General features: G+C 37.6%; 1 pseudogene; it reads right to left on the bottom strand.

The window, feature by feature from the left end:
• Positions 1-352: 352 nt before the first annotated feature.
• LOC126789789 (glutamate receptor 2.8-like) lies at positions 353-7,198 on the bottom strand (annotated as a pseudogene).
• Between the last annotated feature and the right edge of the window lie 2,181 nt (positions 7,199-9,379).

Genomic DNA, 9,379 nt, shown 5'->3' with positions numbered 1-9,379 from the left:
TGTTAAGTTGTTGGCTGACAAAAATAAATTGAATGGAACTTAACACCCAAATTAGATGAAGAGATAACGGAAAGACCAGATTGTTCGAATTTGAAAAGGTATGAGGAGTGATTAGTTGAAATTAAAACTTGAAGGAGTAAACTGTCGAGTTTGTGATAGTGTGAGCAGTGGCAAGTATTTTATTTAAAAAAAACATATTCGTCATTGTAACTCCACCAAATAAATAAGAGTTTGAGAAAATTCAATCAAATGCACAACATAAATGAATGATATAGCTTATGATGAGTCAATTACAGGCATGGATAAAGTCCTATGCACTGACCCTGATGAAAGATTTTCATTTTCATTCACGTCAAGATTGTTCTCCACTGTTACCTCAGTTCCTAATGAATTGGTCTGAATATCATTAGCATCCGGGCCAGCTGTTAGACCTCCAACAGGATTATCTGTAGCATGTATTCTTGATCGTCTCCGTTTAAAATGACGAGAAGTGAGATCTTTCTTGTCAAACTGTCTTGCCATTTCAACCATTTTCACCCAAAATGTGCTCTCAGAAGTAATAATTATGCGCAAAGCTGACCAATGAGAGCAAAGGAAGTGATACATGTGCATCAAAAGAGCAACCATGGAGGTCACACCTGCGATGATGAAGAGGCCCCCGAAACTGTAGACACCAAGACTATGACCCTCTAAAGAAATTTTGGCACTTTGATCCTCACAGGCAGATTGGTATATAAAGGACTTCAACTGAATTTCATCCATCAGATTTTTATCTTGAGTCACGTTCAAGATTGCTGTTGACATGTAGGATACCAGAGGGGACCCTTTCTGGAAGGCCTGTAATTTGAGAAGGCATGCATATAATTAAAATTATAAAATGTATACACAAAAAGGAAAAATTTTAAATTACTGAGAAGGCGTGTAATGTATATATTATGTCAAGGAAATTAAGATAGAACTCACAAAGCCAAATCCATCAGTTTTGTAGGTTGGTCCAACCATGGTGTACTTGGAACAACTCGTCTTATTAAGGAACAACTTGAGGTAAGGCACTTCATCTATAATGGCAGCAACTCCACCCTTCTTGGGTCCTAGAGACAGGTTGACATCATAATCATGAATGGTTACCAATGGCACCAAATTAGTCTCGTCAAAATTTAAGTGTTCCTTGAGAAACCCTTTAATAAAGGAACTATTTTGATATCCGACTTTGTAACCATTTCTTTGTATCTCTTTTATATCAGTGAATGCAGGCTGCAACTTCTGTAGTGTCAACATCGAGGCTAAGCTTGCTGTATAACTTTGTGTTATGATCAATACCACAAAAAACCATATGATCCCTTGACCAGTTGTTCACAACTTTCTCTCCTATGACATTGAAGATAGCATTGATCATAGTTAATTAGTACTATACCTTGTTTGATCGTTAAGAAAATTTACTAAAATTCTTCCTAAGGACAAGAAAACTTACTGTTTGCAAAGACAAGGGTTGAAAAGGAGAACCAGAATATCATGCCGAGTTGTTGTTGTGGAGGACCTCTGAACTCGGTGTTTTCACGGTGCTCAAGAAGCCATATCACAAAACCTGTAAATATGAAGGCTACCCCGGTTGTCAACCAAAGATCCAAGCTTAGTGGCTTCAAGAAAATCCAAATATTATTCCTCTCACGATCTTCTGTCACAACTATCATGGAAACTCCTGAATCGGAATAAGGCAACGTAAAATCAACATATAATGAGCGATTAGCTACAATTGTTGTGTCTCCCACCACAGCATCAAATTTCTGCATCAAAGATGTGTATATATATTAGAGACATTAACAGAAAAATAACGGAGTATGCATGAGTGGCCCGTAGACAATAGACAGACATGCATGCCAGCATGATCAATATTAATATCGAAATCATTAATGTACTCGATAGTTTATAATTAGAATTTGCCTGTTCATGAATCTGGTGAAGAAGATCATCATAATCCCCATCATCGAAGGCAGAATACTCATATAGAAGGCGAAATGGCAGTCGATTTTCTGCAGCTTTGAATACATCGGCAGAGAAACCCGATATTGTGGTCTTTTTACTCGTTTCGACTTTTAAGAATTCAAGAAAACCTTGTTTCTTCGGAACTCCTATTATCAATTTCTTTGTTGGGGGCTCCTTCCTAGCGTCCCCTGGCCAGAATGGTTTCTTGAGTTTCGTACTATCATGAGTATCATCCGACTTTTCTGCTCCATCCAGCTTTCGGGAAAGACCATTAGATTGGTTCCAATATCCAAGTATTCTTTCCTTTTCACCAATAACATTGTATACCTCAAAGGTTGAAGCCACCAACTCTCCCTTAACCAACCGGAAATTCCCACCAAAGCTTTCAAAATTTGAATCTAAGATTGCCTTAAGAAGGTGTTGACCCCTTTCACTATTTCCCAAACTTGCAAGATCAACACTGCTTGAGCTAGCATCTTGCATCATGAGACTGTAATTTGCTGAACTAACCTTCTCAACTGCCATTGCTAATGCCCAAACTGTATCATATGCCCACAATCCAAAGAGGTTTACATCACTAATCTTGCTCATCCTTTTCATACGACTCAAGTTACTCAACAAGTTTTCAAGTTTTTTTGACACTGGTATATATGGCCTTACTCCCAGTACACCTTCCATCGTGTGCATGGCTCTTGAACTCACAGGATTTAATAAAGTCGATAAGCCATCTGTAACAATCCATCCATACCCTTCGGTTATCATACCTGCCTGACTTGCTAATGGAAAGAATCTGGACCCCAGGAAAGCAGTCATATGCACCACATATATTCGTGCTCGAGTTGATTTCAAGTGCTGAAGCTCCTTTAAGATTTCTGTGTCATCAGAATGAGGAGAAATGACACTTCTAGAAGTTACTCGAGCACCAACTTGTTGGAAAGCATCTACCAAATATGGAACCAAGCTATTTCCGTACTCTGTGTCTTCATAGATGAGAATAACTTCCAACCAACCATAATCTCCAACAATGGCAGCTATGGCTTTTACTTGAGCAGAGTCATTAAAAGCCGTCCGAATGAAAAATGGGTTATGAGATGGAGAAAGGGATGGACTAGTAGCAGAAAAGGAAATAATGGGAACATGATATTTCCTGCCTAGTTCAATCACAAAGTTTGCTTCTGCTGAACTTTGAGGTCCGACAATGGCACACACTTTTTCTTTGTACATCAAGTGCAGCGCTGTTTTCAGTAGATTGGTGAAAGTAAAAAATATATATAAATAAAAGGGGCCAATATTAATATGTAGGAGTTCTCATAAAAGTTCATTTTTTAAAGACTTGTTAATAAAAAAATCTCAAACACATTGAAAATTATAATTAAGTCATCGATTTAAAATTGTTAAATCATTTGCCATGAAATTTTATGAAGTTACGACTCGTGCCACTCCTACTTTTACACACCGCATCGATACCTCTCTCCTCTCTTGTCCTCTAGTTTGAACTAGACAACGTCACCTCCCAAACCATGATCAACTCCACCGCCGCCTTAACTCCTCCAAATCCAACTTCCAACCCTGCCACCCCCTAGCCATCAAGTACCACCACCGCCCCTCACCGTCGTCGAAGCTAGATCTCATACTTCTGGCTCCAAATCGGAGGGCGAGCTTGTCGAGATTGGGATAGACCTCGTCAGCGCCTTCGATGGTGAGGTTGATTCTAGGGTGGTCGTCTAGGACAAAGAGAGGGATCCCCAGGCTTCGAGAGATAGAGGCTCGATTCTACTAGCTGCATCAAGGGAGGCAGTCGGAATTCCCCGGAGGTGTTGTGTATTGAAGCTACATGAGATTTTGACGCCAGCTTGAAGGTAATTGCAAAGCCATCAACGACCATGGAAGTCTTGCTCCTTCATCGACTATCCAACCTGGCTGCCACCCAGAGCACCAAAGCCTCGATTTCACAACCCAAGGCCAATGTTAGACACGGTGGTACCTTTATCGACATGGCAATGATATATGGAGAAATTCTTAGGTGCGACCAACGCACCACTTGTCCTATGCGACCGCCCAGTTAAAGAGTGACACGTGGCATAATCTGTCCCAGGATAGAAACTTCGGCTGATTCTTCTTCTTCTTCTTCCATCTCTTACTTTCCTTTGTCTAGCATCAGCTTGACCCCAAGAAAGATGATTCAAAATAAATAATAGCCGGAGAGTGTAGGCGGGAACATCATCGTGAACCATATCGGCATGAGTCAATCGGAGAGAGAAATTATCGCAAGGATGGTGGCAGTCTGCTCACTGCGGCTGGAGGGTGAGCCCATATTGCCGGTCATGTAGACGGACTGATTACCTAGTTGTTCTCACCGTTGTCAGCTGGGTTATGGGGGGTCGGGAACAAAAGAGGAAGAAGATGGAAAGAGGGGAATTATATTGAGACACGTGTCGATTATATATTGGTTGGGTATATGACACGTGGTGCGGTTAGCGCACGGAAGAATTTCTGTGATATATGGCTTTAAAAATTCAAAACAAATCTTAGGTGGAGACCTCCTCACCACGTGGCTATGGAGCAACCCAAAAAAAATCCAATAATTTATAAGTTCTTATTTTGTCCTTACATACACAACCACTATACTCAAAACACCTCTTCTGCTATGTCTTTATTGGACAATCTCATTGTCACGTGTGCGTTAGACTCACAACAAAACTTCTCTAAAACTTCAGGCCTTAATGCGATATGCAGGAAAAGTCAGTCAAATGATGAACTTCACTCTGGCCGGATATATATATATATATATATATATATATATATATATATATATATATATACAGTTCCTATCCAGAGTGAAGGTTCACTCTGAAGTTTCAGAGTGAAGTTCCAATTTTGACATACTTTTCGGTCAAAATTTTTCACCATAAGTGATTCAATATTTAGATATGTTATTCAAGATCATCTCTATAAAGTTTCATCCAATTTGACAATGATTTGAGCTTTCAAAATTGAGATTTACACGAACGGTTCACGTTAAACAGTTTTAATTCATTCATTGATTTAATCTAATTTCAATACCTTAACGATGTCCGAATTAGATGAAATTTTGTAGAGATGATCTTAAATAGCATACCTAAATATTGAATCACTTATACTGAAAAAATTTGACCGAAAAGTGTGCCAAAATTGGAACTTCACTCTGAAACTTTAGAGTGAACCTTCACTCTGGATAGGGACTGTATATATATATATTGCTCAATACTATTGTTATGGTGAGTTGTAAATTATAGCATTAGTATATATTTTGCATTGACATCTTCTTAGGGATTTGTAGTTTGTCGTGTTTGGCTCCTGCTGCTAATTTATTTTTTGTTCAGATTTTGGGTATTTGGGTCATTTTCTTCCTCTTTTATTCTCTTATTTGGATTTGATTTTTCAAATTTTGATTATATTCTCTGTTAATGAAAAATATTTAATTGTAGTATGTTGAATATAATGTAATTTCCACATCACTTGGTATTGAGTTGACATCATTCAAACAATGAATTTGAACCGTTGAATCTTTTAAAAACTAGCGGCTAAAAAGGTGTGTTAAAATTTATGTAAAATAGGGTATCCCTTGAACCGGACCCATTGTTTAGGGTTCAGTAACATGATTATTAGGAGTCAGTAAATTAACTACACACTATTTATTGTGGGTTAGCAATGTGATTATTGGGGCCAATAATATGATTATTGGAGGTACTGGAGTTAGTAATTTATTTACAGTGGTATTTCTGAGAGAATTTCTAATTTCCACTACCAATTACTAAAAATGTATTACGGGGCATTAGGAGTCAGTAATTCATTGTTGAACGTTACTAAGGGTTAATAATTTATTCAGATGACTAGTATACAGTGCCCGGAGCCTGGTCATCAGTCCCTGGAGTCCAACGGTCAATGAGTCCTGCGATGAATTATTGGAGCTTGGAGACCGGCGAGGTTCTGGCAAAGTGTTCTCTCTCATGAACTTTCTCTCTCTATGTGTTTAGATAGATAAAGGCAAAATAGTCTAAAAATATTCAAAATCATAATTTTTAACACTTTTTGGTCAAATAAGGTTATATACTCTTAGAGTGAATGGTTACATTTTCAATTATGTCATTCAAATGGGCTATTGGGGCTCAAACTAGTATCAAATGGGTCATTTTTCTTTTAATTTATGTTAATTTAATGATAATTTCCTCATACGGAACCACCAAAAAATATAATTAAATCAAGATTATAAATTGTTCGAGTATTAATTAAACTATTGGCATATTACTATACAATGCATGCAATTTTATCTAAGGAAGTTATAGTAGGTTACGTTTTGCTAGAAATAGATTACCGTAGGTTGATAAATTTCTTTCAACGACAATTTGCGTAATTAATTTTAAAAAATTCAATTACCTGTCTAATATACATGTAAATTGAATAAAATTATGCGTATAATGAATTACCCTGGAAGCTAATGTCATGGGTAAGAATCCATGAATGTGAATTTATTATTTATATATGTGTAGTAGTACCCCCCCCCCCCCCCCCAACTATGTGTGTGCAAAAGAAGTTGACAATTATACGTAAGAAGTTATATGTAGAAGAGATTTTTTTATTTCTATTCTAATTTAGTTTTTGCCTTTTTTCTGAATTATATAATCTTATTTTAAAATAGAGTTTGGTGTTCTAATTTTTAATTTTAATTTTACTTTTTTATCTCTCAAATATTAAATATAATTTTAAATTAATATATGATATATAGGCCCATATGTATTGGTTGATAAAGCATGTTGTTATTAGAGTATAGATATTATAGATTATATCTATATATATAGTAGTAAATAGTACACACTGATACACATATAGCTGCAATCTTGCAGAGTTGCAGAAACTAAAGGTTAATGTGTTTTACCTTCTAACGCTGTCGAAACAACATCATTGTTTGAGTTTCTAGTGAGAAGGGAAAGCCTTGTTTGATAATGAGCATGCTGAGCATAAAAGTCATCGTGTGCGATGGTCATGAAGTTCTCTGCCACAGCTCCCACATAGGAATTTAAGTTAAGAACAACCCCTACCGGTACTCGTATTACCTCTTTCGCAGTTGAAGGCTCCATCTTAGGGTTGAATAAAATAATGAAGATGAACCACAAGAAGCTCTTCTGGTTTGCCATAATGAATTCTGTATGAAATTATAAATTCTGGTTTGCACAAGCTGCTGGCCTCCTAAAATGAATTCTGTGTCTTTGTTTTTGCATTATATTCCTATTTTTCCATACAACTGGTGCAAGAATCGGGTCTACACTAATAAATGGCGATTGACTTAGGCCACAAGATTACTGTATGAAATTATGACGTCAACTTCAATAGTCAATTAGTCCCAAGCCTTTCAATCAATGCAAGCTGTCTCTAGATAGAAACAAACCCAACATATCATCATCGAAACAACATAACCCTACATATCAAGTGAATTATCAAAACAGATCGGCAAAGCGAAAAATCTTCCCTTCATAGGGTCAACCTTCACTTTACTTTATCTTACGTAGCACAATTACAACCACATCTTCTGAAATTAACTGAATCTGAAATTAGTCAATAAACTCATGTTAACATTTTTTTTAATACAAGTGAAAAGTAAAAATAACAGCTATTGATAAAATGGCTTGGTGAAATAAAGCTTCTAGAACAAAATTCATTCACTTTTTGCTTTCTCCTCTTTAGTTGATATGATCTGTCCCAAAATTAACCTATTTACGCATTAAAATTCAATTTATAATAAGCAAACCAAAATCTAATCTAAAATATTTGTGGTTGCACCCAAACCTTGGTTGGGCTACCTACGTACCCTTTGCAAGGGATCAAACCATTCGTAGTTTAACTATAAGGTATAGCACCATTAATCGAAGAAATAAATCGGAAATCCTATTCTCGAGTAATTAAATAACCAACACGTCTGGTAAGTCCGATAAATAAATCCTTACTTCCTAGGACGATAACAAGAACAATCCAACGGGTGGATTTTCACGATTCACAAACCGAACATCCGTATTTTTATCGATTCGGTCTCACAGTCTACTCATGAAATCCCTACACCGAGAGGGTTATTTTTGAACCCTACAACTCGGCCGGATTCCGGCGCCACGCGCCGCTGCTGCCGGCGATCTCCGATCATCACCTAATTCCATCAAAATATTCTACTCAACATTTTTAACAACGTTCTAGTTCACTACTAAGGCCAATTTGGAGTCTAAGCACATCAATCGAATACAAATAGAAAAACCCCAAATCATGAACCCTAGAATTTCAAATCGTCAATTCTCTTACCTCAAGGCGAGTTGGTTCAATTCCTTTGGAGGGTTTGTTGCTGGAGATGAGACCTTCAAAACCCCTCAAGAAATTCGAGCAATGGCGGCCGGAGGAGGGAGTGCAGATGAGGTTAAGTTCGGCGAAACTGTGCACTTTCGGGGAAATTTTTGGGCTTCACCGCTCCCAAACGGCGGTGAGATGGCGGGTAGTGCTACCACCAATCGACAGGGAACGCAATAACCTTTTAAACGGGACTGGTGCGTCGGTCTATGGTGGCCAGACGGCGGAGATCCGGGGACCCAAAGTTGGCCGCTCGGGAGGAAAAAATCTTGGTTTTTTTCGGGTGAACAGTACCCGTGAATATTACCGACCCGAGTTTCTGATTTTTCTCCCCATTTTTCTCTTTAATTCCCCTATTTATACTATTTTCCAAAAATGGCCAAATAACCTTTTGATTCATAACTTCTTCATACGAACTCCGTTTCGAACGTGGCGCATGTCAACAAATTCGTATTGACGAGCTCTACAACTTTCGTGAAGGAGGTTTCTCGAAAAACTTACACATCAAAAAGTCAATATTTATAGTCTCTACACTTAGTACGACTCCCGTAAAGGTAAAAGTAAACTCATAAGGGTAAAAGATTCAGGGTGTATCATTAGTAATCCAAGATTTGATGGCGGACCTATCAACAAAGTAACGGCTTGGATTAGGAAGACAAAATTATAGATCACCGCCTTCTCGATCTCAGTGGTGAGAAACAGCGGGGCGAGGATGAGGGAGGGATTTGAGGGATCGGAGAAGGGTTGTTGTATATAATTGGGTTTCTATATATGATTAAATTTCTATTCGGTTGAGGATTGAATATATTGAGAATTCGGGTTTTGGGTAGTGGTCTGCCGCAATTGGATGGTGGTGGTGGTGTCTTGAATGTCATTTAGTTAAGTTCTTTAGTTATTTTCCAATCATTGATAATTGCAGAAAATGAGTTCAATGTTTATGATGCTAGATCAATTAGGAAAGTGGTTGGGTTTCTGTAATTTTGGTATGCATACATGTTAGTTGGTTTAATTATATACTATGGAGCTTTGA

This window comes from Argentina anserina, chromosome 4, assembly GCF_933775445.1.
Source record: "Argentina anserina chromosome 4, drPotAnse1.1, whole genome shotgun sequence".
Lineage (NCBI taxonomy): Eukaryota > Viridiplantae > Streptophyta > Magnoliopsida > Rosales > Rosaceae > Argentina > Argentina anserina.
The sequence above is the reverse complement of the archived record's forward strand: the minus strand, read 5'-3'. Positions and strand labels throughout refer to the sequence as shown.